This window comes from Phragmites australis, chromosome 12 (genome assembly GCF_958298935.1).
Source record: "Phragmites australis chromosome 12, lpPhrAust1.1, whole genome shotgun sequence".
NCBI lineage: Eukaryota > Viridiplantae > Streptophyta > Magnoliopsida > Poales > Poaceae > Phragmites > Phragmites australis.
The window spans coordinates 28214635-28222705 of NC_084932.1; positions in this window are offsets into that span (position 1 = coordinate 28214635).

An 8071-nucleotide genomic window follows, 5' to 3' on the forward strand; every position below is an offset into this window, starting at 1 on the left:
CATACCTAATCAGGTCAAGCTGGTGGGGATATATTCCCAGATGGATGTAAAATCAAACCATCTTTCCTCTCTGAACATTAGGGATAGAGATGAGTCCGATCCGAGGGGGATAGGGAGAGAGGGGAAGGCAGCATGGCTCGGGCACTGTGGCTCGGTGCAGCATGACCATAGTCACCAGAACTTAGGGACGATCGGGTCGAGGACTGGGGTCGAGGGACGCGGGATGAACCTTGATAAAATTCCAGTGCAACGGGGGTATACCTCTTCGGGATGTTTATCTGGGATGTGGGATGAGATCTTGGGTCGACAGCTGGGTCGATGACATGTTTTTACTGAATATTGTAGTCACAGTTCAACTAAAGCCCATTATCAACATTATCCAACAATGCAAACTTATAGCCCATTGTCAAACATTCCATCTAAAGGCCTCATAGCCCAGACTATCTAGCCCACTGTTAAAGCTGACCAACCCACTAGGGCTTCTTTTACTTACATGAAGCCCACAATGCAATAACATACTGGTACAGAACAAAGCGAGAGAGGAGCACGCCGCCCAGGACTCCCCATTGGCCCCGCGCTTGCCACGCCACCCCAGGGCTCTCCGTCAACCCTGAGCTCGCCCAGCGTGCCCAGATCTAGGCAGATCCAGTGGAGGAGGAGCAGAAGGTGTTGGGTGTACCGCTACCATCTCAATGCCGGAACCACCACGCCAAGCAATTCGCTGCCAGCTCCCAGCCTCAACCCCTATTGCTAGTCATCCCGAGCTCCACCCATGGTCGCGTCGATGGCTTCCACGCATGGGAAGCTATGTGGCGCTACCGCAGCTACACAAGCACGGATGGAGGGTGGAGCTGTCATTCGCCACTGTTCGTTGATGCAGATCTGCAGCAGAAGGGACTCGTTCACCGGTAAGGTCCACCGTCCGTGCTTCGACAATGAGGTCCGCCATCTACGACATCCACGTTGTCCACGCTCCGCCGGCATGGTCCGCCATCCACATCTCCACCAAGGGAAATCATCAGTTAAGTAATCTGCTTCTCATCCTGTGAAAAAATTGTGCTGCAAAGGGGCGAAGACCCTTTTGGATTGGGGACGTTGACCCCGTCCGTCCCCAACCCTCAGTTCGGGACAGTGTCCTGGGGTCACGGAACGCGAGGTCAACCCTGTTTCTGGTGACTACGGGCACGATGCGGTGTGGCTCGGTGTGGTGCGAGAACAGCAAGTGGCAGTGCAGTTGGGTGCAGTGTGGCCAGGGAGAGAGCGGGGTGGCTCGATGTGCAGCGTGACGTAGGGAGCAGGTGGTGGTGGCATGATTTGGGGAACCATCGCCCCGTTCCCAACTCGGGTGGAAGAAGAACAGGAGAAAGGGCTCCCTTCGGACCGGCTCGGTGTGGAGAGAAAAGAAGGGAAAGAGATGAGCCAGTGTTGGGCCCAAAAAGAGAGGGAGGTAGGTGTTGATAGTAAAAAATATTCATCCCTTGGTCTGGTGGCCAAGGGTCTGTATTTATATTGCCATTTAGGGTGTAAATATACAGGTATACCCTTATAGATATAGTGATATAAGTTATCACTATACCACAGGGACCTAGGGCCGACCGAATCACACAGCTCGGGTCCAGGGAGAATACTTTTGCCCTGCTTAGAATGCATTATATACTATGGCAAATATAGTAGTGCAAGTGGCCCTAGGGATGCAGTACCCAGCCAGTCGTTAAATGCAGCGCTGCACTGTCCCGAATGTTAGAGTGGCCACCACTTACACCGGCATTAACTTCCAATCACTTCGTGTCAAACCAATTACCGTTGGTGTTCTCCCTTTGCTGATATTCTCTTCAGATGCTAGCTTCTTCCCCTCTCTCGAGAGGTGGTGGCCTGAGGGGTTCATAGCCTCCGGAAGCCTTAGCTTCTGCAGGGAGTTCGAAGCCCAAGAGCGCCAAAGAAGCTCTTGGCGGTGGCCCCTTAGTATTATCTGTGGGCTAGGATATTTCCCTCAACAGTACCCCCTCATCTGCTAGCCCCAAGGTGTGGAGGGGTGAGCAGATGTAGAAGGAACTAGCTTCATCCTAGCCTCATAGTCAAGATATCATAATATAACTTCTAGCCATTGAAGAGCCTCTTGCTGATGACAGTAAGTGATGGTGATGAACCCAGATGGAGATAGCATAACCTGAAGGAAATTGCATTGTCCAGAGCCCAATGATGAGAGTCGGAGATATTGACTTTGTTTATCTAAAGCTCGGTGGGGATGATGCAGTCCGGAGCCCAGGCGGGATCGCCTAAGGTTGAGCCAATGCTGGAGCCAAGGGCCATGGAGGTTTGCTAGGGTCTATGTGCACCGGAGCCTATGCTGAGGTTCAAGGCATAGTAGACGTTGGAGCCTAAGGCTGTCGAGGTTCAAACGAAGGCAATGCACTTCGGAGCCCATGTTGAGGCCAGAGGTGTAGAGGCGTTGAAGTTGAAGGCCATTGGGGTTTGATCGGAGGCAACACACTCTAGAGGCCATGTTGAGGCCAGAGGCGTAGAGGCGTCGGAGCCGAAGGCCGTCGAGGTTTGAACGGAGGCAATGTGCTCTGGAGCCTATGCTGAGGCCGAAGGCGTAGAGACGTTGGAGCCGAAGGCCGTTTGAAGCCCTACAGCGGACAGAGAAAGCTCTTCACCTTCTCTAATGGCAAGCCTTTTCTCCATTTGAACCATCATAATGGAGATCGTATGTGAAGGCAAGATATTCTCCTTGTTTTTTGACATAAGTACTTAATGACGCATGGTAACTTCAGTTCATCTGATGGGGTAATGCGCCAGTTTTCCTGAGGTCTTGTGTCGGTTTCCCTTGCATGCATCAGAAGGATTCAAATGATAAATGAGACGGGATGTATATGCAAAAAAACTAGGGCGCTGCCGCAGGGAGTTGCCGTGTGTGCGTGGATTTGACCGGGATGTGGCCACGGCCCCTCAGAATAATAATTGGGAAGGCCGCGGGATGACACCCATGGCGATTCTGTTTCCTTCCTTAGGCATACGCAAACTATTGGTCTGGCTATAAAAACTGGGGTCTACCCAGTTGATCCTTCATTGCTGTGTAAGGGAGTGATTCTTCTTTGGCTTGATCATAGCGTCCTCCTCCTCATCATCGTTGGAGATGTCGATGATTTTGACTGGCTCCACTGGGGTGGGTCTCCTCTAGTGCTGGCGCCAGTTCCGCTTATCGTGGTGCCTCCGGGGGCGAGCTGTCCCGTGGCATGCTTGCAAGGTTGGAGCCGACAACCATCATGCTTCCATCCTTGCAGAGAGAGCCGCTCCCCGCCATTTCATCTCGATCTCCAGTCTGATCGGTCGCTCCAGTTTAGATTATCGATATCTCTAACGATGGAGAGGGGGTCGACTGGCATCTTTTGGAGAAGGAGGTCGACGAGGAAGAGAAGGCGGAAGCGAAGAAGGAGGCAGCCCAAGCAGGGAAGAAGAAGGCCAAGGAGGAGGGAGAGAAGGCCGTGGAGGAGTCCTCTTCGTCCTCGTCACTGATAGTGCAGGGGCTGACTACTGCATCAGCTTCCGCAATGGTAGGCGGCAAATGAAGGCATACACCTCTTCATGTGCCACTGTTAGGGCTCGTAGTTTCCTTCCCCATCCTTTTTCAGTGCTTTTGGTTTCGAGTAGTCTAGATACCAGAAACTTGGGAAGGCATGTAAGCATTTTTTGGATGTGGAATTTATTAATATAACTAAGTCCTTGGGTCCGCTAAGTGTTCTTTTCTTTGATCAAAGTGTATGACGATCCTCCGGGCATGCAGCCAGACATGTTTTTTTGTGTCTGCACCCAAGTGCCAGTGCCTCACCTTCCCCGGCCCCCTCGCACACAGTGGTTGCTAGTTGTCGGAGAGTGCAATTTTAGGTTTTTTTAGTGTTTTAGGGGTGACTGGAGCGATGAAGTCATTCATAGGTTTAGGCCTGAATGCAATCGACGTAGGTGTCATCAACGTGCGGAGGGTTTGGACCTCGACGCCTTTGGTGGGGGATTTTGACCTCGTCATTCCTGGCGGAGGAGGTGTAGCCGATAGTGGGGCCATGAGACGAGTTCTTTGATGGAGGCGAGCTAGTTTCAAAGCCTAGTGGTAGTGGATGGAGGCAAAAATCGATGATTAAGGCTGACGGAGCCAGTTTGTGACCCCCACTGCTCTGGCCGCCACTAGGTTCCAGCATGATACACACATTCTTCTATCCGATGACGGTACAGACTCCTCTCCAAATTTGTTCCAGATTTTTGACTCAAAGCAATCTATTCGGAACCCGGCGGCAGTTACCAGAGATGAAGCCGATGGCTAGGCTGAGAGAGGCAGTCCGCGACCCCCTTGGTCCTTAGCCATGGTAAGGCTCAAGAGGTAGGGCCATACGGAGCCTAGCAGCAGTTGTTGGAGGTGAAGCCGATGGCTAGGCCAAGGGTGGCAGTTCGCAACCCCCTCGGCCCTTAACCGGGGGGAGGCTCTCAAGGCAAGGCCATCCAGAGCCCAGTGGCAGTTTCCGAAGGTGAAACCGATGGCTAGGCCGAGGGAGGTAGTTCGCGACCCCCTCGGCCCTTAGCCGTGGAGAGGCTTCGGATGGCCTTGTCATCCGAAGCCCAACAGCGGTTGCCGGAGGTGAAGCCGATGACTAGGTAGAGGGAGGCTGTCCGCGACCCCCTCGGCCCTTAGCCGTGGTGAGGCTTCGGTGACAAAGCCATCCAGAGCCCAGCGGCAGTTGCCAGAGGTGAAGCCGATAGCTAGGCCAAGGGAGGCAATCCATGACCCCCTTGGCCCTTAGCCATGGCGAGGCTCCAGAGGTAGGGCCATCCAAAGCCCAGCGGCGGTTGCTAGAGGTGAAGTCGATGGCTTGACCGAGAGAGGCAGTCCACGACCCCCTCGGCCCTTAGCTGTGGTTTGGGCTGCGTGGGCATCTCGAGCACTCGGAGCCCTGTTGCCAGAGCCCTGCACCTCTTCGCCATTGTAAATCCCACCAGTGTCAAATTCGACAAGGGAGCAACGTCGGGGGCCCAACCGCTCCTGAGACTCAATCGGGCCCCGCTACATTGGAGGCTTGTTGGACTCTGTTTGTGGCTAGGGCCTTTTCGCGACTCAGTCCTCATCACTGGGCGTTGGTGGATGAACACCGCAAGCAGGGATCCTGAGGGACCCCCTTTGAGATTCGGTCGAGGGGCTGGTCCTGGAACTACCTCGTACGCGAGATTAATGCGAGTGGGACTTAGGCAGGATGGATCGTCGTCAGCTAGTAGAAATGAATGCACCAAGAATTTAGACAGGTTCGGGCCGCACAGAGGCGTAATACCCTACTCCTGTGTGTCCATGATATTGTCAAAGCTCCTCTCCTTTCGTCTCCCTCTTTCCCTTCTCTTTCTACCTCTTTTCTCTCCTCTTTTTCTCTCTCTTTTTCTATCTCATTTTCTATCTCATCTCCTTTACAAAGTGCTCCCCCCTTTATCTACCGGGGGGGAGGCCCTTCAGGGAATGCCCAGAACGAGGGCACAAGTTCCCGTAAATAATAAATGGAAAGTGACCATCATTGGTCTATAGTTGATGTTACAAAGGGTTGAAAATACATTCCTCGGACGGTTCCATCGGTCTTCGCGTTCTAGCTTTAGCAGGCATAGGGGCGCCCACCGGCCAGCTTCTGAGTGCTCTCCCATGCCCGTTTAGTCAGAGTAGGTCTGATGCGGTCTGATGTAACAGGGCGATAAGCCTCAAGCCCATCAAAGATATCTTCAAGCCGTCTTTCTTCATGGGCCCCGTGGAGGCGACCGGGCTTGGGTACGTGATGGTGGGTTCCCAAGGGCTGGATACGCTAGGTCATCTTGCCCTTGGGTTCTCGGAGATCGCTTGGCGCCTCGAGGCTCTCCCTTCCATGGTCCAGGAACTGGCGACCCGGGAGGGGGCGTGTGCTATCCTAGGATGTGGCCGAGCACGTTCTCGCCTGCTACCGCAGCTGAGACCCCGCCTTCCCGCTGGAGCCAGCGCGGCATGGCGTGGTTGAGGCGGAGGAAGCCGCTACTCGGGAAGCTATCCGCAAAGTTGCCACCGAAGTGGTAGAATTTTTTGTGCCGGAGCTGGGCCTAGACAGCGACAGCGGTGATGACACGTGATCTCCTTCGTAGCCCGCAATGAGTTAGGGTTTCTCTTCTTTTTGAAAGTTGTAATTCTGGAAGTGATTCCCTGTTGATTGGCTCCCTTCAGTATAGTAGAAGCCGTCCTTGGAATCGTACTCCGTTTTGTACTTCTCCTTCCTTGATTTCGTCTGTACTGATGCCCGGGGTGGCATTGACCAGGCCGAGCACCGGCAGTTTACCCCTGAGAACAAGGTTGCCCCAACCACTCATGCTCGAGCAGCAGGACTACCTGAGATCCTCGGGGGTTCGGTAGTGCTCGGGGTACTCGCTCCCGAGCATCCAGTCCCCGAGCCTGCTGAGTCGAAAAGACAGAAACTCTTTTGCTCGAGAAGTAAGTCCACCTGGCATGGTACCGCCGTGACTCGTGAGCGCTTTTTGTCTCGCAACCTCTCAAACAAATAGACCAGAGACACGCACAGGTGGAGATGCAACTAAGAGTCCCCATGGCTCGGTGGTGTCCGGGGTAGGACTGACCAGGCCGAGCACCGACAGCCCGACCCCGACGACTAGGTGGTCCCGACCACTCATGCTCGAGCGGTAGGACTACTTGAGAACCCCAGAGTCTCGGTAGTGCTCGGGGTACTGCCATGCCAGTCGGGCACCACAGCCTACCATAAAGGACTTAGGTCAGCGATCGCCACCTGTGCGGTACACCGACTACCGTTTGTCTTTGTCATTCCGGAAAAGCGAATACGAGGGCGGGGTTTTGCGTGTGAGGAGATCGCCTCACCGAGCAGATTAGCGCAAGAGGGTTCCGAGAATAACTCGGGAACAATAGTTATTACGTATGTATGAACGGAAATTCACATGACTTTTTTATGAAGATACCCCAAGTAGTAACTTACCGAGTTGGTGTCAGCCTCCCGGCCGACCAGGCCAGGAAAGGGTGGATGCCCCGGTGCTCAGGGTGCCCGGGAACGTGGATTCCCTTGTGCAGAGTGCTTTAGCCCCCAGGTCGTCGTTTTAGCACCCGAGCATTTCCCGGGGCAAGGTGGTCCCGACCACTCATGCCCGAGCGGTAGGGTTACCCAAGGACCCCAGAGGCTCGACAGCACCCTGGGTACTGATGCCCTGGTACTCGGGTCGCTTGATTCTCGAGCATTTCCCTGCAAGCTCAAGTGGGCAAGGTTTCTTTGCTTGATGCGCTTTGTCGGTGCGGTACTCATTATAGCTTGCTCTCATTTTTGACCTGCAACCTCTCAAATGCCCGGACCAGCGAAGTGCACAGACGGAGATACGACCAAGAGGTCCCATGGTTCGGTGGTGTACCGGGCGGGACTAACTAGGCTGAGCACCGACAGCCCGCCCCCGGGGACTAGGTGGTCACGACCACTCATGCTCGAGCGGTAGAACTACCCGAGAACCCCAGAGGCTCGGTAGTGCTCGGGGTATTGCCACAGCAGCCAGGCACTACAGCCTACCACAAAGGACTTAGGTCAGCGATCGCCGCCTGTGCCGCATACCGAGTGGCATCCGTTTTTTGTCAGCGGGAAAACGAGAGAGAGCGTGTTTTTCGCGCGCATGTCGAGCATCTCATCAAGCAGATTAACACATGGATTCCAGAGAAAAACTTGGAACAAGAGCAATATAGACGTATATTAATGATTCATAAAGATGTGAATAATTTAAATAGCAAGTGATAACTTATGTGGTTGGCATCAGCCCCTGGCCAACTTGGGTAGGGGAAAGACCCCTGGCCTAGTTGGCCCGAGCACAGACACGCTTACCTATGAATATAATTTGTGAAGGTGCTCGATGTTCCATGCATTCGGGAGAGGCTGCTCGTCCTCTGTGGCCAATCGAAACGAGCCTTGCCGTGGGGTACTGGTCACGACGAAGGGGCCTTCCCACATGGGGGAGAGCTTGTTCTTTCCTTCGCGCGTCTGAGCGCGTCGGAGAACCAAATCCCCAACCTCGAGCGATC